Source organism: Molossus molossus, unplaced genomic scaffold, assembly GCF_014108415.1.
Source record: "Molossus molossus isolate mMolMol1 unplaced genomic scaffold, mMolMol1.p scaffold_m16_p_14, whole genome shotgun sequence".
NCBI classification, from domain to species: Eukaryota; Metazoa; Chordata; class Mammalia; order Chiroptera; family Molossidae; genus Molossus; species Molossus molossus.
The window spans coordinates 48,693,534-48,718,600 of record NW_023425349.1 but is presented as its reverse complement, the minus strand read 5'-3'; the positions used below and the strand labels follow the sequence as shown (position 1 = coordinate 48,718,600).

The window sequence follows — 25,067 nt, the reverse complement described above, 5'->3', positions numbered from 1 at the left end:
CAGGGCTGTTTATTATGATTTTTGTCAGAATAGTATTTAGAGTTATTTTATGTATTTATATATAAATTAATATGTTAAATTACACAGTTTTCTCACTCTAAATTACAGGTTCAATGATTTGCAAAAATACTTCTTAATCTCTTTACAAATTTCTAAATTAAAAAAACACCGTTAGGCCCTGGTTAGAGCATCGGCCCACAGACCGAAGATCATGGGTTTGATTCCTGGTCAAGCGCATGTACCTGGGTTGTAAGTTCGATCCCCGGCCTCAGTCAGGGTTGTGCGGGAGGCAGCCAATCGATGTTTCTCTCTCTCTGTCTCCCTTTCTCCCTTCCACTCTATCTAGAAATCAGTAGAGAAGTATACTCCAGTGAGGATTAACAAACAAACAAACAAAAAACACTCTGTGCATCTGAAACATGAGTACTTACACTTGTACCAGCCATACCTCTCTTACCATTACAGTTATAACCTGGTGTCCAAATAGGAAAAACTCCGTGAGCATCAGCCTTACAGAGCTTTGGAAGAAGTCATAATTTTGAGTGTGCTACAAATTACTTTGGCTAAAATCGATGTATTAACCTTTATACTCTAGAAGGGTCAGATCTGTGCACAAATCCCTTTGTGAAGCCAAAAGCTGCTCTGGTATAAATGTACCACCAGGATCCATTTCAAAACATTGCTTCCTCTCGCCAAGGTCAGCGGCTATCACCGACGTAACCAGAGAATGCGGTGTCCTCACTCTCAAAAAGACCGCCTGTTTTGTAACATTAAATTTCAGCCTTTTCTGTCTCTTTTTTTCTTTTAATGATGGAAATACATTTTGTTTATCATTATAAGGAAAGATTACTACCTTTCTATGATAAGTTTTGGTAGAAAAAAAATGTTTTAAAAATTTGCTTAGAAAATAACAATTTCCTCTTATAGCAAGTTATGTTTTCAGAGAAGTTGAGAAGATTAGTGCAATGTCTCCAGGTTTCCCTGCATTAGAGATTAATTGCTCTGTAGCTTTGCTGCTTAAACCCGAACTCCGGGTATAGGAGTCTCTTCTTTATTTACTCATTTAATTTACCTCGTATACTTAGCGGTATTTCTCACCTTACTAAGAGTGTACTCACTTACACTGAACTCAGTACATGTAATTAGGATAAAACCCTCGAATGAAAGGCATTTTAAAATGAGGCAGGCAAACACGTACAGAGTGGGATGAAGCCAGATTTGCTTTGAAGAGAACTTACATGATCGGTTTAGTTTTATTTCTAACATAAGTTCTAAATACAGCCCTTTTGACCTGTGTACTTCATCCCTAAATGGCAAAGTAAACATTCATGAAAATTTAATGGCGAGGAAATTAGTACCTTCTTATGTTTCACGCTGTGAAATGGCACCAGGGCACACGTTCCGCGACAGGCAGAAGTGTGTGGATGTGCTGGACCAACCCCGAAACCTTTGTCCCTTCACCTGTCATCCTCCTCCAGGTCAGCCAGCACTTCAGACGTTCTGACAGGACCCCCCCAGGATGCCGCCCAAGAAAGGTATTTCAAATAAAGACCTGATTGTAGAATATTCTACCTTTCTTAGAGATTGGACACTGAAAATATTTTTCATCATTTTTGTTCCCTCTTTGGGGTTTTTCTCTTTTGATATGTGTGTGTGTGTGTGTGTGTGTGTGTGTGTGTGTGTGTTTAGAGTTTCTTTGTTTCTTAAGAATTTGGGAAGGGTTCGGTATTTCTTCAATTTCTTCTCGTTAGTGGACGTATGATTTCATCAACTAGTAATGCCCAGACGTACCTTTTTTTTTTCATTTAGGAAGACAATGGAGGAAGCAAAATACACTGAGATTCCAGTGCAGCAACTCAAATTCGGGGGTCAGTCCATAACAGTGACCTACTGTGAGACTGGTGTGTGGGACAGCCTGGTGCAGGAGACCTGTTCTGCTGCAGTTTGTGAATTAAATACAGTCTGAATTAAGTTGAAAAGGAGAGGAAGCAGGATTAAGGCAGAGCAAGTGAAGAAAAGAGATCTTTTGGGGGTATTTATGTGAGGGGGTGCGCAACACATTTTGCTAGCTGTGGCTTGTCGTGGGGCGCATTTCAGTCCCACAGACAATGTGTGACAAGGTGTATTCTGTGATACTTGCTAGCTTACATTTGGATCTACACTCAGCCTCATTTCAGTCCCCAAAAGACAAACTGGTGGATTTTTTTTATGTTAATGATTTTACAGAGAGAAAGGGAGAGACAGAGAGAAATATTGGTCAGCCGCCCCACACACAGGGATCAAACCTACAATCTGGGTATGTGACCTGACCTTTTGGTGTATAGGACACTGCTCCAACCATTTGAGCCAGACTGGTCAGGGCAAACTGGTAAAATTTTTAACTATGAAAACCCTGAAAAAACATGTTTGCTTTTCAGCATCGAACTTTTCTAATCCAGACGGCCCTGCAGCCAGCATGCCTTTATCTGCCTTATTTAATCTAGAGTAGAAAGTGGAGACACAGGCACACCTGGAGATAACCTACTGCAGTCACCCAGCTTCAGTCCTGTGTCTTGAGAATCTGAGACGTATCCTACTGAATATGCTTAATAATTGCATTGACTTCAAACATCTAGAGAGTCTTAGGAATATCGTTATTGAAGTAGGTGACAAAACAGACAATCCAAAACAACCACTTCTTTTGAGGCTCTACACATTTTCCAAAGATGTTACAAGAATAGCTCAGAGTTGTATATTAGCTTTTTTAACAGGTGGAATTGGTTTTACACTAATAAGAGCAAGGTTCAAATCTTATATAGATATTAAACTTCAGGGCCTTTAGGATTTCCCAACTTGGGGTCCTCCAGCTCCTCAGGCTATTTTGGTAGGGATGGTGTTGGCAGAGTCTTTTTAGATCTTCAACAATTCTTACAAAAACTTGCAGTTAGGCTGCTCCGCCTACCTTCATGCCAACCATCTTATTAAACAAGTAGATGTGATAGATTATTCTTGCTGTTTATTAATGTGGGCTATCATTTTTTTTATCTTATTGTTTTAACAACAGATGTTTTAAAGTTTAATTGCCTTATTTTGATTATGAATGGAATATATGTTGTTGTGGAAATGTATGAATATTAGAAAAATATGTTAAACGATGACATCAACAAAATTCTCCCACCACAATAAAGATCACCATTGACACTCAGGTATCTTCTTTCAGACTTTTTCTATGAAAGCTCTGTTTGATTTATATTTAATAAAATGGATGCATATTAATACATAATAAATGTCATTTTTTAAAAGACAATGCTTAGATTATAAGAAAGAAAAATAAGGATAGCATTGCCTGTTTTAGTTACATAATATCATAGTATCATAACAATAGCTTCCATTATGGGTGCATATTACATGCCAGGCTCTGTACAATGTACAGGGTGAGTTACTGTGAGAGCTAGATGTGAAGCAATGACAAGTGACATCTTGCCATGGTGTGCACCACTTTCAATAAGCTATGAAGGGACACAGCAGGTCAACTGGCAGGTGTTTTGCTCAGCATGTTGAACTTCTCCAGCCAAGACACAAGGAAACACTATTTAGGGGTAGCCCATGAAGAGATAGAAGGAAGGTAAATCTGTCTACCTGGATCCCTCCTGTCTCCTGTTTTCTCCCCATGGAGGCCATGGTGTGCACCACTTTCAATAAGCTATGAAGGGACACAGCAGGTCAACTGGCAGGTGTTTTGCTCAGCATGTTGAACTTCTCCAGCCAAGACACAAGGAAACACTATTTAGGGGTAGCCCATGAAGAGATAGAAGGAAGGTAAATCTGTCTACCTGGATCCCTCCTGTCTCCTGTTTTCTCCCCATGGAGAGTTGACACAACCCAGTTCTGAGTTGTGTTATTCAGCCCCTTCCACAGAGCATCTTTGTAAGATGCCAGATACCACACTCTATGGTGTGGTGTTCTATTCAAGTCTGAAGCTGGCAGAGACCCTAACTCTCTGGGCTTACAGGTGGTCTACTGTGAGCTGCACTGGGCACTTCAAGAAAAGTGATTAATTGGGGCTGGGATGCTTTGGGAGCCAAAGGAAGGAAGAAAGCATTTGAGAGAACTTGATGAGTGGGGCACATGAGGTTTGTGTCTGATACAGAAAGGAAGAAGTCCAACAACATATGGAATATAGAAATTCTAGTACCCGGTGAGATTGAATGCAGGAAGATGAGGGAAAGGAAATAGTCACGAATGAGTCTCAAGTTTCAAGCTTGGTCGACTGAGTAGAAGGAAATTTCAATAAATGAAACAAAGGCAGCAGGGGGCAAAAGTTTGTTTGATTGGAGTATGGCTTGATTATCTGCAAGGTATTTCCTGGAGTTCAGGAGACAGGTGGGAATTGGTGAGAGGGTTTGGGCATCATCTCTGAGTTGTTATTACTAGAATCACGTGGCTTCCCAGAAAGAGTTCACAGAATGACAAGGGAAGATAGCCAACAATGGTTCCTGGACAATTCAGGATTCAGTGGTGGCTGGAGGCAGACAAGCACATGGGAAAAACGGAAAAATGGTTTAGAGGGATAAGAGGAGAAAGCCATTGTAAACCCTGAAATGACAAAATAAAGATGGTAATCACCGCCATGTTGCTGCACTGTTGTTTGGCCATATGAATTTTTTTTTTTTCAACAATGCAAAGATAAACCTGAGCCCTGCTTGAACAAATTCTTTAAAATTTAAATTGGTGGTGCACAAGGGAATGATGTTTTACTACATTTAAAGATGAATAGATAGCATTTCCTACAAAAGATGAATTATATACATGTGTATGCTAGGATTATAAATTCTCACAGAAATTGTACCACATTCATTTATTGATTTGGTTACTTATTATTTCATTCAACACAGAATTCATTTGATTTTTTTTTTTTTTTTTAATGTGATCTGGAAAGAACATCATATGACAGTATCCTTCTTAAAGAGTTCATAGATTAATGTGTTCAGGGTGATACTGAGCAATTATCTGAACAAAACCAGAATCAAAACATCACTTTACAAACTAGAGTGGGCCTTCAAAATTAAGAGCAATAATGCATTTGTTTCTAATGTGGCCTGTGTTTGCAGGATTTCTCTGACATGAATAGCACTTGGCGGGTTTGAAATGCACACTAGTGATAATGAAGGGATATTCTTCTGACTGATAAAATATTGACACTTATGTCCATTTCTTTCATTCCACTTTTAAAAAGTCTTAATGAGGTATAATTTATGCACAATAAATTTCACACATTTAAAATGTACAATCAGACAAGTTTAACAAATGTGTACATACTATAATAACCACTGCCATCAAAATGTCCATTGCCCCAAAATGTTCTTTTTTCCCCTTTGGCATGAATGCACACATTCCACCCCCATTCCCTATATACTCCACCCTGTACCCAAGCAATCTCTAATCTTTTTGTCTCTAGGTCAGTTTGCATTTTCTGAAATTTCATGTAAAGGGAAACATACAGTTAGTACCGTTTTGTGACTGACTTACACTAACATAATGCTTCCAAGATTTATCTACATGATTAGATACATCACTAGTTTGTTTCTTTTTTTGCTTCATAGTATTGTATGAGCATACCACAATTTGTCCATTTACCAGCTGATGAACATTATAGTTGTTTTCAATTTAGAATTAATTGGAATAAAGCTGCTATGAACATCTGAATACAAGTCTTTATGAGAATTTATAGATTGGAATTGCTGGATTGAATGGTGTTTGAGTAACTTCATAAGAATCTGCCTAATTACTTTCTTAAGTGGTTATATAATTTTATATTTCCACCAGCAGTATATAAGAGTTCTGGTGATCCGCCCTGGCCGGTTTGGCTCAGCGGTTGGAGCGTCAGCCTGCGGTCCGGAGAGACCCGGGTTCGGTTTCCGCTAAGGGCATGTACTTCGGTTGCGGTTTGTCCCCGGCCCTGGTTGGTCGTGCGGGTGGCAGCCACTCGATGTGTCCCTTCACGTCGATGTTTCTCTCTCTCTCTCTCCCTTCCTCTCTCTCCCTCCCACTCTATCTGTACAAAAAATGGAAAAATGTCCTCGGGTGAGGATAAAAAAAAAAAAAGAGTTCTGGTGATCCATATCTTCACCAAAAGTTGTTATAGCAAGTGAATCGTTTTAAATTTAGCCTTTTGAGGATGTATATAGTAGTATCTCATTGTGGTTTTTAAAAAATTATTATTAATTTATTTATTTTTGTTATAGATGTTTCTCCTTTTTCCCCTATTGACACCCTCCTCCTGATGATGCCCCTCCTCCCCCGCCTCACAGCATTGTTGTCTGTGTCCATTGGTTATGCATATAAGTTCTTTGGTTTATCTCTTTATTCCCCTTGCCTCCTTCCTCTGAGATTTGTCAGTCTGAATCCTATTTCTATGTCTCTGCATCTATTTTGTTCATCAGCTTATTTTGTTTATATTTCACAAGTAAGTGAGATCATGTGGTATTTGTCTTTCTCTGATTGGCTTGTTTCACTTTGCATAATACTCTCCAGGTCCCTTTATGTTGTTTCAAAGGATAAGAGATCTTTCTCTCTTACAGTTGTGTAGTGTTCCATTGTGTATATGTACCACAGCTTTTTTATCCATTCATCTACTGATGGACATTTGGGCTGTTTCCAGATCTTAGCTATTGTAAATAGTGCTGCTATGAACATAGAGGTACATATATTCTTTCTGATTGGTGTTTCAGGCCCTCATTGCGGTTTTAATTTGCATTTCCCTGATGACAAATGATGTTTAATGTTTCTATGCTATTTTCTTTCTTTTCTCCCTTCTATTTTTTGTTCTTTATTCTCTTACCTTCTTTTGCTTAAGTATTTTTAAATTCCTTTCTATCTCCACTATTGACATATTAGCTATATTTTCTTTTTGTCATTATTCCATTTTAGTAGGTTTACAATATACATCTTTAACTTATTGAACTCAACCTTCAAGTAATGATATAATACTTTACATATATTTTAAGAGTGTTCCAATAGTACAATTTAATTTCTCCCACCTATACTTTGTGTTTTTGTTTTTACATATGTTAATTCCATATGTATTATAAAGTCTGCAATCTGTCATTATTATTTTTGCTTTAAACATTCATGTATCTTTTTTTTTTTTTTTTGGTACATGCCCCTAGTGGGAACTGACCCCGGGATTCTCTGGTCCGCAGGCTGATGCTCCAATCGCTGAGCCAAACCAGCCAGGGCCATCCATGTATCTTTAAAAGAATTTTAAAATAGAGAAAAAAGCCTTTGGTATGTACCAATATATTACCATTTCCAGTGGTTTTTCTTCCATATTTCAGATCCAAATTTCTGTCTGGTATCATTTTCCTTCTGCCTGATAACTTTCTTTAATATTTATTGTAGCACAGGTCTACTGGCAATAAATTTGCTCAAGTTTTGTATGTCTGAGTCTTTACCTTAATTTTGAAAGACATTTTTTGATGAAATTAGAATTCTAATTTGATAAACCTTTTTCCTTTTAGTGTTTTAAAGGTTTCTCTTTTTCAAAGTTTCTGATTAATCTTTGTGTCACTTTGCTCTGGTTGCTTTTAAGATATTCTCAGTATTACTATTAATTTTAGCAGTTTGTCTATGCTGTGCCTTCACATAGTTTTATTCTTTTCTTTTCTTTCTGTTTAGAATTTGCTGAGCTTCCTGGATCTTGGGTTTATGGTTTCTATCAAATTTAAAACAATTTTGCCATTATTTTCTATTTTTTTTCTGACTCCCTCTATGGGACTTCAATTTCATATATTTTTGGTTGTTTAATATCATCCTATAAGTCACAGATGTGATTACATTTTTTTCAATTTTGATTTCCTTCTATGTTTTATTCTGGACTATATTTGTGTCTTCAAGTTTAGAGCTTTTTTCTTCATGGATGTCTAATTTATTGTTCATCCCATCTAGCATATTTCTCATCTTAAATACTGTATTTTTTATCTATAGAATTTAATTTATATCTTTAAAATATATTTTTTTCTTATGATGTTCTTAAACATATGGAGTATATTTATAATTTCTGTTATTGTCTGCTAATTCCATCACCTGTCATTTCTGGATTTGTTTCTATTGATTCATTTCATTGCTCTCCAGGTTGTGAGGCATTATTTTTCCCACTTTTTGCTTACCTGGTAATTTTTTTATTCATTATAGGTAATGTTGAATTTTACATTTTGGGGTTCTGGATTTTTTTTTTTTTTTTTTTTGTCTTTTTTAAAAATACATTGTTGGGTTATTTTCTGAGATGCAGTTTAGTTACTTCAAATTAACTGGGAGCTTTTGAGAGTTGCTGTTAAGCTCTGTTAAGGTAAGTTCAGCACAGGGCTAATTTGGTCTAGGCAATAACTTTCTGAGGACTCTAACCAATGCCTCATGAGTTAGGATGTCTCTTCTCTCTGACTGGTGGCAAACTTGAACTACTGACTCGTGTGAGCTCCAGAAACTATTCTGCCTACTCCTCTCTTATAGTTCTTCCCTTGGTTGTGGTAGTCACCACACATGTATGCAATCATCAGTACTCAGCCAAAGTTTAAGAGGGTTTGTCTGTAGATCTCCAGAGCTTTTATATTCTCTTTAGTTCCTTTCTTTCTGGTTATTTCACCATATAAATTACGGCTGCGTTGGACTCCTTAAAATCAGAACTGTGTCTACTCAACTCAGTGAGACTATAAGCCTCTATTTGGGTTTCCTTTCCCTGTGTTGCAACCTAGAAACTCTCAGGCAAAATAATCAGGCAATGTAAGGGCTAATTGCATTTTTTTTTTATTTTTTATCAGAGATCACTGTCTTGGGCTGTCTATTGAACAATGTCTGAAAACAGATTTTATATATTTTATCTGACTTTCTAGTTGCTTAAAGGAAGAGAGTTATTGCATTCCTAGTTTCTTCATTACGGCTAGAAGCTGAATTCCAATACTGTGTTTATAGTATGCTTGGGCTTAATTATTCAAGGATTCCCTTTAGTTATCATAACTTTTAGGTAATGTAAGCAGGTAAATGAGACTATCTTCAAACATGTTTTTCTACTTTGGAGTAGTTCTCACAGACCTGGCTTTTAGCCAATGATAAAGGCTTTTAGTATCTGAGTTTCATACGCCAATATTAATAAATATTGAGTAAATCCATATGGAATATTATAATGGGACAAGAAAGACAAAAAATACTGCTCTTGTCTGATGTCTTCATAGCTCTTGGAGAGACTTGAAGGAGGGCCATGAAGTCCAAAACTCTTTATTAAGTGAGACAACATTAAAGGGATTCAAACCAAAATTGTCCTAGACAATAAAAAAATATCCCAATGAGGAAGCTGAATCTCTAAGTTTTTTTCCTCCTGTGACACATTCTGTAACAGTTACTTCAATTTAAAAATTTATTTTTAAGATAAATTTAAATATCTTACGTTAGTATGTGAGAATTCATCCTTCTCTTCTGGTTGTTGTATGGGGAAAAGTCATTCCCATCAATGTTGAGATTCATATTTACCAATACTATCATGAAATTATCCTCTTATCCCCTTGTGTTTGAACAAGCTATGTACCTTTAGTGCATTTAACACAATATTTATTGATTATTGAATACAAAATGAAGCATAACAGACACTCCTTGATGTTAAGAAACTCATAACCTATTTGGGGAAATGAGACAAATACATAGAAAATGTTAAAAAGTAGTATAAGACCATAATGAGAGAGATGGTTGAGTGCAGGATGTGAATTGAACTGTAGAAGCAATATACACTATGTACTTTTTTCTTTACCAACTCTTTAATCTTCTTCTATGGCTCTCTAGTGAACATTCTTCAATTTATCCAGATCATTCCTTAGATGTAGAGCTAAAACATTCAGCAAATATGAATATGAATAGTTATGAGTATGTTTGAATGATTACATCAAATTTCTGACTGCTACAGTTCTGTTTATGCATCCCAAACCTGTTCTTGCTCTTATCACTACACCATGTCATTATCTCTTGGCACTGTGGGTAGTGGAACAAATGTTAAAATCATGCAGACCCAGGTTTGAATGCTTTCTTCACTTCTTGCAGGCTTTAGATCTTGAGTGGGTATGTTAGTTAAATGCAATTTGATTAAAGAGAACATATTCCAGTTTAGCTAGCCTAAACTAAAAGACTGCTAGAGTTGGTGGACACTCATGGAACCCAAAGGCAAGAATGAAGTTGAGTCTCAGGCTCAGCTAGAACCAGAGACTAAAGCACTATAGCCAACCTAGAAAATTCTCTTTGATTTTTACTTCTGCAAATATGCTTCATTCTTTCTGGCTGCATATGATTTTCTTTTCGTTTTTAATAGTAAACATAACAGGTAAGGGAGAAACTAAGAATGTCTAAAGCTTTCATTTTCTCAGCCATGTGGTTGAATAAACATGTGTATATTTGTGTCACAGAAAATATTGAAAAATTGGTAGAAAATTTCTCATAAAAACAGGATACCTGGGATAATAAAATGATGGTTGTCCACTATAACTGATAATTTCATCTCTTTTAGTCTAACTTACTTATGTGTACAAAATCCTCCATAAACACTAATTCTCTTCTCCCATTCTTCCTTTCCAGTCAATTTTTACTCTCTGTCATAGATAATTTTTTGCTAAGTATATATAATATGCATTACCTACAGATAGGAATATGTGTTGATTTGATATTATTAACATATTATTGAATTATTGAAAACAGCTTACATTTTTATAATTTATCAAGGCAAATATCCATACAGTCCTCCTTGGCTAAGTAGATGCAGTAGCAAGTAACAGGGATTGAATATTTTGATGATTCTTTTTTTTAAAAATTTTTTTATCCTCACCCGAGGACATTTTTCCATTTTTTTGTACAGATAGAGTGGGAGGGAGAGAGAGGAAGAGACAGAGAGAGAGAAACATCGACGTGAAGGGACACATCGAGTAGCTGCCACCGCACGACCAACCAGGGCCGGGGACAACCGAAGTACGTGCCCTTAGCGGGAACCGAACCCGGGTCTCTCCGGACCGCAGGCCGATGCTCTAACCACTGAGCAAAACCGGCCAGGGCTATTTTGATGATTCTTCACCCAAGAATGTTGTTTGCTGGGGTGAAGATTATACAGCTACAGAAGCTGCCTGTGGGGTGAACTGTGGGGGCCGTACCTACGGGAGGTTAACAAAAGGCCCTCAGTGGAATGCATTAACCAAGTCAAAAAACCATAGTATGAGGGTTTCCTCGGTGCAAAAAGAATGGTTCTGAAGAATTCACACATGTTTCCATGCAATAGCCATAGATGGACCACAACAAGGAATGGTGATTACCCAGTGTAAGCAAAATGCTTAACATTTTGTCCTTCCAAGAATCATTTTACTATTCCATTGCCATGCAAGAACTAGAAACCACATAGTGAGTGGAGGAGACATAAGTTAGGAGAAATTATCAGAGATGCCTCCATTCCCTCCCCCACTGCAGTCTCCATGACTGGGTTCTAGCATGAGTAAAAAGAGGCAAGTGAAGAAGGTGTGAGATTGAAGTTTTAATTTACACTGGACTGGATATTTTCGTACCTTAATATCAGAAAACGAATATGAATTATCAAAGTGATGTGGTTCTTATAACTGTAAATGACCAGAAAGCTACAGGGTCTGCCTAAAATGTTATCCAGGGTTGGGAAAGTGAAATCTGATGGAGCCTGATTAAAGGTAGCATTTATTTACCCTTTCCACAAAGGATTACTTATTAAAGTGAACTGTAATTATAGTTAGTAGAGCATATAATATATTTTGATATAAATATCCAGTTCTTCATCTTAAGAGAACTAGTTAGAACCTTAAAGCAAGACAGCTAAGGAATTTCTTGTGGGGTGGTTGGATCCTCCTCCATCTGTGTGCTCCATTCTGCTCCTGGTCCAAGCTTAGCTGGGATCTCTATTGTAATTACAAGGCCTTAATTACCTATGATAGAGAGTTCACAATCTTTGCTTTCTAATTCTGAGAATGACTTCATGATGCTACAAGTCTTTTTTCTACTCCTGAGGACTAATGATCTGTCTTAATTCTCATGTCTGTTTTTTTCTCCTCGAGGGAAGGGTTGTCTACAACCTTCCTGTGTAGTTTGAAGAGGTCTTTCTACCTCCTTGATTTTAATGCTATTTTTTTTTTTTCCTCACCCGAGGATATTTTTCCATTTTTTGTACAGATAGAGTGGGAGGGAGAGAGAGGAAGGGAGAGAGAGAGAGAAACATCGACGTGAAGGGACACATCGAGTGGCTGCCACCCGCACGACCAACCAGGGCCGGGGACAAATTGCAACTGAGGTATGCGCCCTTAGCGGGAACCGAACCCGGGTCTCTCCGGACCGCAGGCCGACGCTCTAACCGCTGAGCCAAACTGGCCAGGGCAATGCTATTTTTTTTTTTAACACCATGACACTTCCTGTGTAATAAATGATTAAACAGCCTTCCCAACAATAGCAGCTGGGTGTTTGTTTTTCTTTTTTCACCCTGTGGTCAATATTGTGTGCAAGTTAAACTTCCAACTAGCCCAAGCCTTGCCATATGATGATTTTGTGAAATGGAATTCTCTATTTCAAATGCACTTCCTTTTCATTGAACTTACTGAATTTCATACCAGGCAATTCTCCAGTTCTTAAACATCTGGTTTTTGAGTGGCCATGACCAATACATATTATCTCCCCCTTAACTCTTATCTGCATTTGAAAATATGTGTTTGATTGAAACAAGAAAAGTTTTCCTGCCTCTGTAACTGTACTTCTGTTCCAACTCCCCAAATACACAAATATTTTTACAGAGTTCCAGAGTTGCTCTGACTCCACACAAAACTTTTTCTCACAGATATGTATTGGCAATACTAAGCTTCCACTGAATACTTAGCAAATGAATATATTCAACATTTTAATATCTTCATGGCAAGATTATTCGTGGAAAACATCTCCTGGGCCCTACAGGAGATGCTTGCAAGTTCCATGTAAAATCATGAAGTAACTCGGTTTGCCTCTCCTGTGGTTTCCCCATACTATGATAATATCATCATGATCTAGGATCCGGTAGTCCAAAGCTCTCTGTCACCCTGGCCGGTTTGGCTCAGTGGTTAGAGTGTAGGCCTACAGACCAATGAGTCGCAGATTCAACTCTGGTCAAGGGCACATACTTCAGTTGCAATTCGTCTCGGCACTGGCTGGGGTCCCGAGGAAGGCAGCCACTCATGTATTCCCTTCACATTGATGTTTCTCTCTCTCACCCTCTCTCTCTTTCTCTTCCTCTCTCTCCCTTCCACTCTATCTGAACAGAAATGGAAAAGTGTCCTTGGGTAAGGATAGGAAAAAAAAGCTCTCTGTCTTCTACTTTTCATTTTAGATTGCTTTCATCCAGGTATATTAATATGTTATTTTTACACTAGACTATAAATTACAGGTAGTTAAAAGTATACTTTTCAGTTTTCAGCCATGGCTTATATATTTTTTTCAGATCTTGCCTAATTCCTAGCATATCATTCCATTGTGTCCTTTCCTTCATCAGAAGGCTTAGATGGTTTGCATTGCTGCCTTGTGACATTTAGACTCCCCAGTCTGGTATGTCATAGTCTTCTGCCGTTTGAACTTAGTCTTACTTTGAAATCATATCTAATCTGATCTACTTCATTTCTTGCATGCTAAGCACATGCTCCAACCTCTATATTTTATTTTATTGAATTAATCACCTTAGTTTTTATCAATATTTGCTATTATCACTCTGCCCATCTTCAAGGTTCAGTTGATTGCCACCTCCTCTTTGATGCTTTTCTGGATTTCCTCAGTAAGACTCAATTTCTTTCCTTTTATACTTTCTGGGGCATTAAGACTGCATCATTTACATGTCACTGTTCTCCAGGTGCTTTCGAGTGGAGATGTTATTTATGTCCCTACTATGGATAGTTTTTTTTTTTTTTTCCTGGACCAAATATTAAGACATTTAGCCAATCATTTTTCCAATTTGTGAATTTCTTTACATAATTGAAAATTTTTATAAAATTAAATTTAGTTTTGTAACATTTTGTTTTCAAATTCACAAAAGTGGGAAAGTCCAAGGATGAGGTGAGCTTGTTGTCAGTTGGCTAGTTGCTATGCATGGATGGTTTGTGTCTGCTGTCTAGCGCATTGTTGCCCTAAAGGAAATCTCCAAGGGGAACCAGATTATAATGCAAATGTTGTCCACAGAGCCAAAAATGTTGATAGACTTGAAGGATGTCTCAGCCAGGTCTGATAGAGCAGTCCAGACTTGCCAACGGGAAGAAAATATGAGAATGACTTGTCTTCTCCAGAGTCTGGGTCTCTTTAACTGGATGACATTCATTCTGTCTCCTTGGGAAACCTTTGCCTGTGTCTGAGCTCATCTTTTATGTTTTGATGTTTAATAGCACTCAGAGCTTATGTTTTGTTTTGTTTTAATGATATGAAAGTATATTCACTTAATAAGCTATATATTCAATAATTTGTTACTTTTTAAATAAGGAAAATTAAAAAATTGGAATAATATATTATAACTAGCAAAATATTTGTAATCAGGACTCTTCTAGAAATTTCAGGCCCTATCATTGTATCACTGATTATACTGGAATATCTGGGAAAGCTGGGGCATGGCTAATTTTTTTTTCTTATTATTCCTCACATAAGGATGCTTTTCTACTAATTATCAGATAAGTGGGAAGGAGGGAGAGAGAGACAGAAACATCAATGTGATAAAGCCACATCGACTGGTTGCCAACCACATGACCCCTCCAGGACCAGGGACAAACCGCAACTGAGGTACGTGCCCTTGACCAGAATTGAACTCGAGATTCATTGGTCCGTGGGCCATCGCTCTAACTGCTGAGCCAAAGCAGCCAGGGCATGGCTGACTTTTAATACCATATATCCCCACAAGAAGGGTTAAGACTTAGTAAATGTATTGAAGGAATGGTGGACTGTCTAAACAGACACATGGATAATGAATGGAGTGAACCTAGGTTTATACCTCCTGAGACCTGCTTTTTGGTGGGTATAAGAAGAGGAAATTCTAGTCTAGGGCCCCACTCCTTGTTCTTAATTGCTGTTTGCAGCAGGTATTAGAAAAGGAGGTTGGCCTCTGATATTGTTTTCCTTGGTAGGTTATATGGGATCAAAGGCAGAACTTAAGGAAGGAAGTCTATTTTTAGACTTCATGACTTATTTAGATAGGTTGCTATAGAAAGCAGTGGCGAGATATTTCAAGCATAGTATATCACATCCAGGGTGCGCTAACACTGCATTCAAATAACCTGGGAGGAGATGGGTGGAAGCATCTGCAAACTGAAATAAACCACCGCAAACTCCTCTTCGGAATCTCGAAGTCTGCAGCTGTTGACTCAGGTAGTGGGTCGGGAGACCGAAATGTTCTGTGTAGCCTCATGATGCCATCTTAGTTTATAGACTTGGAGATTAATCAAACAAACCTTCAATAGTTTGCTTCCTTTAAAACAAAATCTGTTTAGTATTTTGTTCCCCGACAAATTCCTCCTGGTCCACATCTAGACGTAGGTGAAGGGGCTCGATGCATGCGAGTTATCAACACCGACTGGTTGGAGGGAAAATTGTCCCATTCAGGAGGGAGTGGCATTTGCTTTCTCGGTGAAGAGGAATGCCTTGCATGATGGCGTTCAGCTCCCTGCCTTGGTCCCTACTCTGTGCCCTGCAGCTGCATGTCCTCTGAATGGAAGAAGCTTGGGTTAGGCGGTGGCCAGAGGTGCCAGACTGCGTGCAGGCTGCAGTGAGGAGATGGCAAATTAAACCAGCAGCACTTTCAAGAGGAAAGATTTCTCATCGCTCCATTTAAAAGTGTTTTGGTATTGAGAGGATGAGAGACACAGTTAAGGAAAATAGTCTTCCCTAAGGACGTGAGGGAAGAGCCCTGAAGAAGCAGTCCTAATCTCTTTGGCAAGCCTCCGCTCCCTCCGTGGCCTGTGCCACCTTCTTTGTGCCTTTGCGCATGATCTTCCTTCCTCTTGGAAAAGTTTTCTACAGTAATACAAAAGCCCCAAGGCTCTGGAAAATATAAGTATGAGACTGGAAGGTGTTTGCACTATCCCTATAGTGCATTAATGGATTGGTTCATTCATTCATTCAGTCACTCATTCATTCATTCATTCACTTCTTCATGCTGCAAACATTTAGTGAGTTCTTACTACTTACTTGCCAGGCACTAAGCATAAAGAGTTGAAGAAGATCAACAAAACTCCTTTCTCCCTGGAGCTTACTTGCTGGTGGGGAAAAAGCAACAGTGGATCAATGAACAAATAACTAGATAGCATAGTTTCAGATGGTGACAGTGCTGTGAAGAATATTAACGCAGGGTAGGAAAACTAAAGGTAACTGCTAGTTTTCAGTTTTTTTTTTCCCACCTGGGTGCTTTTGCATCCTCAGTAAGATGGGAGGGACAAAGGAAACTTCCAGGGTTGTCTTTCAGGTTAGGGCAGTTTTCGACCCCTAGTCCCACCCCTGTCCTCTCCCTTGGGCCTCTAAGATCTGATCCCTAGATTCTGAAGTGTCAGATCCTTCCGCTTGGCTGCCACTGAAGTCACTATAAAAATGTACATGTACTGCTCTCGCGGTGTGGCTCAGTGGGTTGGAGCATCGGCCTGTGCACCAAAGGGGACGGGTTAGATTCCCTGTCAGGGCACATACCCAGGTTGCGGGCACGATCCCAACTAGGGACACCTTCGAGAGGCAGCCCATCAATGTTTCTCTCTCACATCAATGTTTCTCTCTCTCTCCCCTTTCCTCTCCCTAAAAATCAATAATAAAAAAGTGGTTAGAAAAATGTACATGTAGTACGACATTTCTTTGCTTAGATAAACTAGAAACCTCTTTTCTCATTTTTGCAGTCTTGTAGACAGCTCTCATCTGCTGATGTTCCTTCTTTCCCTTTGTTTTGCAGTTTGTACTTCTAAAAAATTCTTTCACTACCATGTGTAGTGGGATCTTGGGGAGTACTGAAGACAAACATCTATATACAATTCACCATATTCAAATGGATTTATTCACTTAATAGCACAGCCATCACTGGTTTTCTCTGTGGACCCTGGACATTTTTAATCCTTGCAGTTTTTAAACTGTTTATGAGTAACATGGCCATGTAACAGCACCTAGTGTTGTAAATACTACTTCTGCCCCTGTTTCCCCCAATGGAGTTGTCCTTCCTCTCTACCAATTCTACTCTCTTTTAGAGATTCCGTTTATTTCTCAGCGCTGTCCACAGGAGCCGCCAGTAATTTGTCAGTTACAGTAGGTTGGGGTTTTCCCACCCAGTATGTTTGCCCAGGTTTCGCTCCAGTGAGTTGTGATCCTCTCTGTCTTCGTGTCTCTCTCCCCAGTTTGAAGGGCTGCAGTTTGCCCTGTGACCTCAGTTCTCTGCCAGATCTAAGAAGAGCTGTTGATTTTCAGTTTGTTCAGCTTTATTCCTGTGGTTAGGATGAGATTGCCGACTTCGAAGATTCTGACACCTGGAGACTCATTTTAAGTCCGCCTTCTTCATGCTGCTTGCTCTGATCATTTCAGCTCTGGGATACCTCCTCTCTCTCAGCTCCTATCCTTGACATTAAATATCAGAGTAATAAATATATTTCTCCTTACACCAAATGTTTTATATATGCATAGCTTGCCTTCTAGAGAGACTGGGACCTTTTGGAATGAAAAGGAAATGCCTCGCTTGCTTTATGGCTCCATAGGTTTCATTAGGTTAATAAGATTTGAATGTCTTCTATATACCAGACACGGCCACACATATTTTACTGGTTTAATTATCACAACACTCCTGTGAGATTACTTGTTTCTGTGATTTGTTGAAATGAGAGCTGATGCTCCAAGAGGTTAAAATGGTGCGTCTGGTCACTATTTGAGTGGCAAAGCTAGGATTTGAACTCTGTTTGATTCTAAGAACAAGACAGTGCTCCTTCCACCAAACTACACAGTCCTTTTTAGTGCTTTGTCTCCATAGACTCTAAGTGTATTTTTGTCGTTTGAATGAATTAACGGATAATTACTTGTACTGTCATGTACTGCCGTTGTCGTCTCTGTAAAGTGAGAATTATGGCAGGAACTTGGCCTGAGAATAAAATAGTCAACTGAGGTCTCTTAATTTGGCAACTAAGACAAAGTAGAGTTAATTGACTAACACCGTCTCCCATCACTTCTCTTTAAACTTTCAGAATGTTGCTGAAGCATTTTCCTGAGCTCTATTATAAGCGGGAACATTTTAGCCACTACTAAAGAAAGCACTATTAACATTTTATGAGTTGGCTTCTTTCTTCCTAACGCTGTGGGAATCAGATGTTTTTTTGCTAAATACTGGCTGCTCTATTCCTGTTTTGTTTTGTTTTGTGTTTTTTTTTTTTTTTTTAATGATGTTTTAGAATTCAGGCCTTTGTAGAGACACGGGGGAATGTTTTATAACTACAAGAGTAAGCAAAGAAATGTTTGCGTGAGATCCTAGAAGACATAGCTAAGCAGTAACCTCTGACTTTCTGTAGTTTTTTCTAAACATTTCTCCTCACTTTCTGTCTCCCTACATCTCATTCTTTAAATAAAAACAAAATACAACTTTTTCTTTTTAAAGATAATATACACATATTATAATCATTTGGAAATTCAGAAAAAGTCTGAAGAAGAAAATAGCTTCTCATAATCTCATCACCTAGATATGACTGTTAACATTTTGGCACATTTAATTTTAGTCTGTCCCCCTCTTTATTTACTTAAGGCATTTATTTTAGATGTCTTATATCCTATAACATATAGATTTTTTATAAACTTTTTGTATAACATATCATAAACATTTCTGCATGTCATTGAAATATTTATAAATGTTATTTCTATTTATTGAGTTCAGAGTTAATGGATATAATCATTCCCTCAAAATTGGTCATTCCTGGAGGTGATCTAATGCAAAACAAAAGTAAAGGGATGGGGGGCAGCCACGGCTCTTGACTCACATTTTGTTTTTGTTTTTTTCTGATGTGACTGAAAAAGAGAACTCTACTTAGAGATCTGTAGAAAATTTAGCATGAATAGAGTTCTCATTTGGTCAAGAGTGGGGTATAGATACTGAATTTGCTCTCCTATCTGAAACAAATAAAAAACTGGATAAAATATATGAAGCCCATTTTTAAGACATCATACCTCAGACATTAAAGGGTAGTGACCTGAAAGATGGAAAACAAATGAGGTGACCCCACAGTTGTTCAGTTGACCGTCTAGAGAGAATCTCCAGGCCACAGTGGAGGAGGGGGATGTAAGTAAACAAAGGCTAGTGAGCTGAGTTGAGGAAATTGAGCTGAGGGTCTGGGTAAAGTGAAGACTCCCAGAGAAGAGAAAGCTAAACAGAGAGTTCTGGAGATCTACAGAGCGTTCTTGCTGATTCTTCAGCTGAGCAATGATCTACGCATGCTAGGGAAAGAACCTCGAACAGATTAGAAGAAACAATTTCTAGAGCTCACACAGGTCTAGGAATAGTTCCCTTTATACCAGTAAGAATATGAAACCTCATAATTCATGGGATCAGGTAGAGTACTTAGAAGGGTTTACCTCAGCATTAGGAAAAAATTATCCATAGAATAAATGTTGTTCTAGTCTCATCTAACAAAGCTTAAAAGTAATACTCTAAACTATTTGAAGTAAATTCAATACATACTGGAACAAAGCTAAAGAGTATTTATAGTAACATAAAAATAGTCCAATAAGAAAAAATTAATATGTTATACAATAAATATTACCACGATTACAAACATGAAAACACCCATAATTTGAAGAAAAATTAATTAAACATAGTTGCCCCATAAATGACACAGTAGAGAAACAATTGTTATAACTCACTATACATATTCACGAGGCAATTTAAAAAATTAAGTAAGTACATAGATCAAATTAAAAAGAAATAAATTAAACATCTACAAATAGATACTACAGTGTCTGAGATGAAGTATGGGCTGCATGAATTAACAGCTCATTAGAAACTTCAGAAGAACAGATTAGTGAACTTGAAAACATGTATAACGATAGGAGCACAAGGTTAAGAAGAGAAGAAGTAGAAACACTGCTTTATAGTTTTACACTATGCATGAAATGGTATAATATCAGTTGAATGTGGGCTATGACTAGTTAAATACCATAAATACCACTTTACCCTAAACCAACCACTTAATATAGTACAGAAAGAGTTACAGATAATAAAGCATAAAAGGTGACAAAATAGGACCATTAAAAAAGTCAATTCATTGAAAAGAAAGCTAAAAAAGAGGAAACCATTTCATGATGGTAGGGGTAATTTTTTGAGGAACTAAATTTAAATATTTATGTACTTAATAGAACTTCAAAGTGCATAAGACAAATACTGATAGAACTGCAAGGAGATATAGAAAAATCCACTATCACAGTAATTGATAGAAACTTTTTTTTGCCATAATTGATAGAACAAGCAAAAAATAAATAAATAAATCAGCAAGCATATAGCAAACCTCCACAATGCTATCAACCATCTTGAACTAATTGACATTTATATTACTTCACCTAAGAGCACAAGAATACACATACTCTTCAAGAACATTTAGAAGTGATGCCATATTCTAAGACATAAAATAAATTTCAACAAACTTAAAAGGATTAAAAGTATACATAGTATATTTTTTAACTGCAGTGGAATTAAATTAGAAATCAAAAGTAAAAGATATCTGGAAAATCCCAAAATATTTGGAAACTAAGTATCATACTTCTAAATGATTCATGGGCCAAGTAAGAATTAGAAAGTGTTTTGAACTGAATTAAGGTAAACATACAACTTTCAAATTTTTGATAGGTAGCTAAAGCAGTACTTAGAAAAATTTTATAATAGTACACACCTAAATTAGAAAAAAAGAAAGTTCTCACATCAGTGATCTTAGTTTCAATATTAAGAAACTAAAAGAAGGAGGAGGTGGAGGTGAAGGAGGAGGCGGAGGTGAAGGAGGAGAAGGAGGAGGAGGAGGAGGAGGAGAAGAAGGAGGAGAAGAAGGAGGAGGAGGAGGGGGGAGAAGGAGGAGGAGGAGAAGAAGGAGAAGAAGAAGGAGGAGGAGGAGGGGGGAGAAGAAGGAGGAGGAGAAGGAGAAGAAGAAGGAGGAGGAGGGGGAGAAGGAGGAGGAGGAGAAGAAGGAGAAGAAGAAGGAGGAGGAGGAGGGGGGAGGAGGAGGAGGAGGAGGAGGAGGAGAAGGAGGGGGAGAAGGAGGAGGAGGAGAAGAAGGAGAAGAAGAAGGAGGAGGAGGGGGGAGAAGGAGGAGGAGGAGGAGGAGGAGGAGGAGGAGGAGAAGGAGGGGGAGAAGGAGGAGGAGGAGAAGAAGGAGAAGAAGAAGGAGGAGGAGGGGGGAGAAGGAGGAGGAGGAGGAGGAGGAGAAGGAGGAGGAGAAGGAGGAGGAGAAGGAGGAGAAGAAATAAAACCCCAAATCAGCAGAAGAAAGTAGGTAATTTAGGCCAGAACTGAAATAAATAGGAAACAGAAAAACAATAGAGAAAATGACACTAAAACTTTGAGAAACCACTGACTGGCTAGACCAACAGGAATTTATCAAGAGAAAATAACAACTTTAATTGAACATGTATTGATCTAATAGCAGAAGACAGAAAAGGGAGAGGAGGCATCATGACAAATTTTGCAAATTTAATGTTATGAACAACTTATGCCAATAAATTTGACAACTTAGATAAATTGTACAAGTTGCCTATATGACAGCCTACTAAACTCACTCAAGAAAAAATACACTACTTTAGGAGCCGTGCATATATTAAAGAAATTGAATTTGTAATTAAAAACTGTCCCACAAAAAAATATATCTAGCTCTGATTACTTCCCTGGAGAATTTTAGCAAATATCAGGGAAGAATTTATTCTGATTCTGCCCAAACTTTGCTATAAAATTGAAGAGGAGAGAATACTTTTCAACTCTCCCTGAGCCAGCATTACTCTGATACCGAAATTAAACAAAGACATTCTAAGAAAAATAAACCACTGGCCATGTATAGAAACCAAAATTTGAATTTGAACAAAAAAAATAACATTCAAAATATCGGGAAAAAATTACACAGCACTTAGAAACATATCTAATGTGAACAATGAAAATTATAAAACATTACTGAAAGAAATTAAAAAGGGCCTGAATAAATGCATATATTCATTTGTGGATTGAAGATTCAATATTTTTAAGATACCGTTTCTCACAAAGTTGATCTATAAATTCAGCACAATTTCAATCAATATCCCAATAGGCTTTTAAAAATTTTTGCATAACTTGACAAGCTGTTTCTAAAATCTATATAGAAATGCAAAGGACCTAGAAGAAACTAAACATCTTTGAAAAAGAAGAACAAAGTTGGAACACATATACTTGCCCTCAAGATTTATTATAATGCTACAGTAATCAAGACGGTGTGATGTTGGCAAAATGATAGTCCAAAAATGACAATTTCTAGGTCATGAGTTATGGTTCCTAAAAGGAGGTGGCAGGTGCTTATTACATTTTGCTATTCTCTCAGGATGCCTCTTAAATAATGGTTCCCAAAGTGTGGTTTGAAAACTAGCAGCATTAGCATCACCTGGAAGCTTTTTAGAAAAGCCAAATATTGGGGCCACCCCAGACTTGTTGAATCAGAATCTTTGTGGGTGAGGCCCAGGGATCTGTGTTTTCACAGACACTCCAAGTGATTCTGATGCACAGGAAAGTTTGAGAAGCACTGCCTGGGCCTCTCCCTTTCTGCTAGAGCCAGGCACCAACTTGACAGCTCTGATTTGTCTTTTCTAGTCCCATGGTATTAATGCAACAGTCTTGGCAACCCAAATGAATGAAAGTCCTTTTTATTCACATTTCTCAGTACTAGGCCAGTCATGGTAATAAAATTTGTTCTCACTGGCCATGGTCTTGAAGGAATCAGCGTTAATTCAAACAAAATAAGTCATGAAACATGTTAATTAATATTGATTAATTTTCTGTCTGTTTCCAGAAATATCTGAAGACACGTAACAGACTCCCTAATAAACATGATCTTCCTCTCTCTTATAATAGATATTTTGCTTGTTTTTCTCTGGTGGAACTTGACAAATTAAATCTTCTGATATTGTTTGTAGTATTTGTCTGATTCCATTAAGGTAATCTTGAAGGCAGAGACTCTCTATTTTAGTCAGGATTCTCTAGAAAAACAGATCAATAGGTTATTTATATCTGTATTGCTCTCTCTCTCGCGCGCGCGCTCTCTCTCTCTCTCTTTCTCTCAATCAAGAGATTTATTGTAAGGGATTGGCTTATGTGATTATAAAGGCTGCAGTCTGATGATCTGAAGCCCAGGAGAGCCAATGGTGTAGATACAGTTCAAGTCCAAAGACAAAAGAAGACCAATGACCCAGCTTGAAGATTTCCAGGCACTGGATAAGGCCCACCCACACTGGGGAGGGCAATTTGCTTTACTCAGCCTACTGATCCAAATGTTAATCTCATTCAGATATGCTCTCACAGACACACCCAGAATAATGTCTAACCAAATATCTGGGAACCCTGTGGCTCAGATTGACACAAAATTAATCATCACACACTCTTACTAATCCATGCATTCCCTCGCTGAACCTTGCACAGAGTAGCTGTACAATATATATTTACTGAATTACGTTGGGTGAGATTATGCTTAGAATACGGCTCAGATACGGACAATTAATTATTAACACCCTATCCTTGTTCCCCACTCTGCCCACAAACAATACTGATGGCAAATGGTGGGATTGCCTCTTTTCACAGTGTGATTTGCTCTCAAGACAGACTGGTGTTTGGACCTATCCTGTCCCTGGTTTGGCTTATATTCTGGTTTAAATCATTGCTTGAACGAGCATCCATTGAGCACCTACTGTATTAAAGCTCTGAAAGACATCTGTGAGAGGTGCTGAGATGAATGGGGTTTGGGCTAATGAATACATTGTGGCAAACTTGTAGTATCCATGCATTTTGTTTACCACATTTTGCCTGCATAGCGATTGAAGTAGATGGCAGAAACCTGATTTGGACCTAGGTATATGTCCTATTTCAGACCCACTGTGTTGCTAAGTTGTTTGCATTCATCATTGTTGATTTTGTAGCAGAGACTTTTTCACCTTTCAGGTAAACTTTTACAAAGCTGGGTGGTGTGAAGACAGATGTAGAAATAGAAGACTAGGATTTAAATCCTGATTTTGCCACATATTGATTGTGTGATCTTTGGCAAGTCATTTGAACAGCGTGTATCAGAGTTTCTCTGATAGAATGAAGGAGTTGAACTGGAACATATTTATCTCAATAGTCAGTACCATCAGACACAGACAAATCTTGGATGTGTATCCTGAGTTAGCTTGTCCATGTCACATTGAAGACAATGCTCCACTTCAGAATAATAATACATTATATTTAAGAACTTGAGTTTTGGGATTCATACTCATGCCCCTAGCTTTGAATTATGGTTCTGCTACTTTCTTACTGTAGAGACTTAACAAGTCAGTTAATTTTTCTGAGCCTCAGATTTCTCACCAGTAAAATAATGCTAGTAATTACTCTCTTATTACAGCGTTATGAGCATGACATGAAATGAGATTAGTTGGAAAGCATTTTGCACAAAGAAAGATCTAATAATTTTAGCTTTTTTTAAATAAAGAAAAAGTTATATATGTTATGCATATGGTCTCAATTTTATTGTCATAGATTCTGTTCTATTCTGTTTTTCATAGAGGTATTAATTTCACCCAGGAATTGGTTGACCCTTGTGAGATACATAATTTGGCCAGTACTGACTCTGATATTATGCAAAAAGAAAGATAATTAGAAATACTGATTTTAATCTTTATGTAAAATATTTAATAACTATGACCAAAATGATCCCAGGAATGGATCACAGAGTCACAGACATAAACTCTTTCCTTTGTTTTAATAATATTACCCTTTAGCATATATGCTAACATACTTATGTGTTGGAACCAAAAAATTATTGATATATTTGTTTGTAATACTTCCAACTCTTATCCAACTAAAG

At 37.7% G+C, this 25,067-nt stretch overlaps 1 long non-coding RNA gene across 1 annotated transcript; it reads left to right on the top strand.

The window, feature by feature from the left end:
• The first annotated feature begins 1,496 nt into the window (after window positions 1–1,496).
• LOC118629476 lies at window positions 1,497–3,085 on the top strand. Its single transcript, XR_004959486.1, has 3 exons — window positions 1,497–1,535; window positions 1,810–1,868; window positions 3,044–3,085. It is a non-coding gene; the product is annotated as an uncharacterized LOC118629476 (long non-coding RNA).
• Window positions 3,086–25,067: the final 21,982 nt, after the last annotated feature.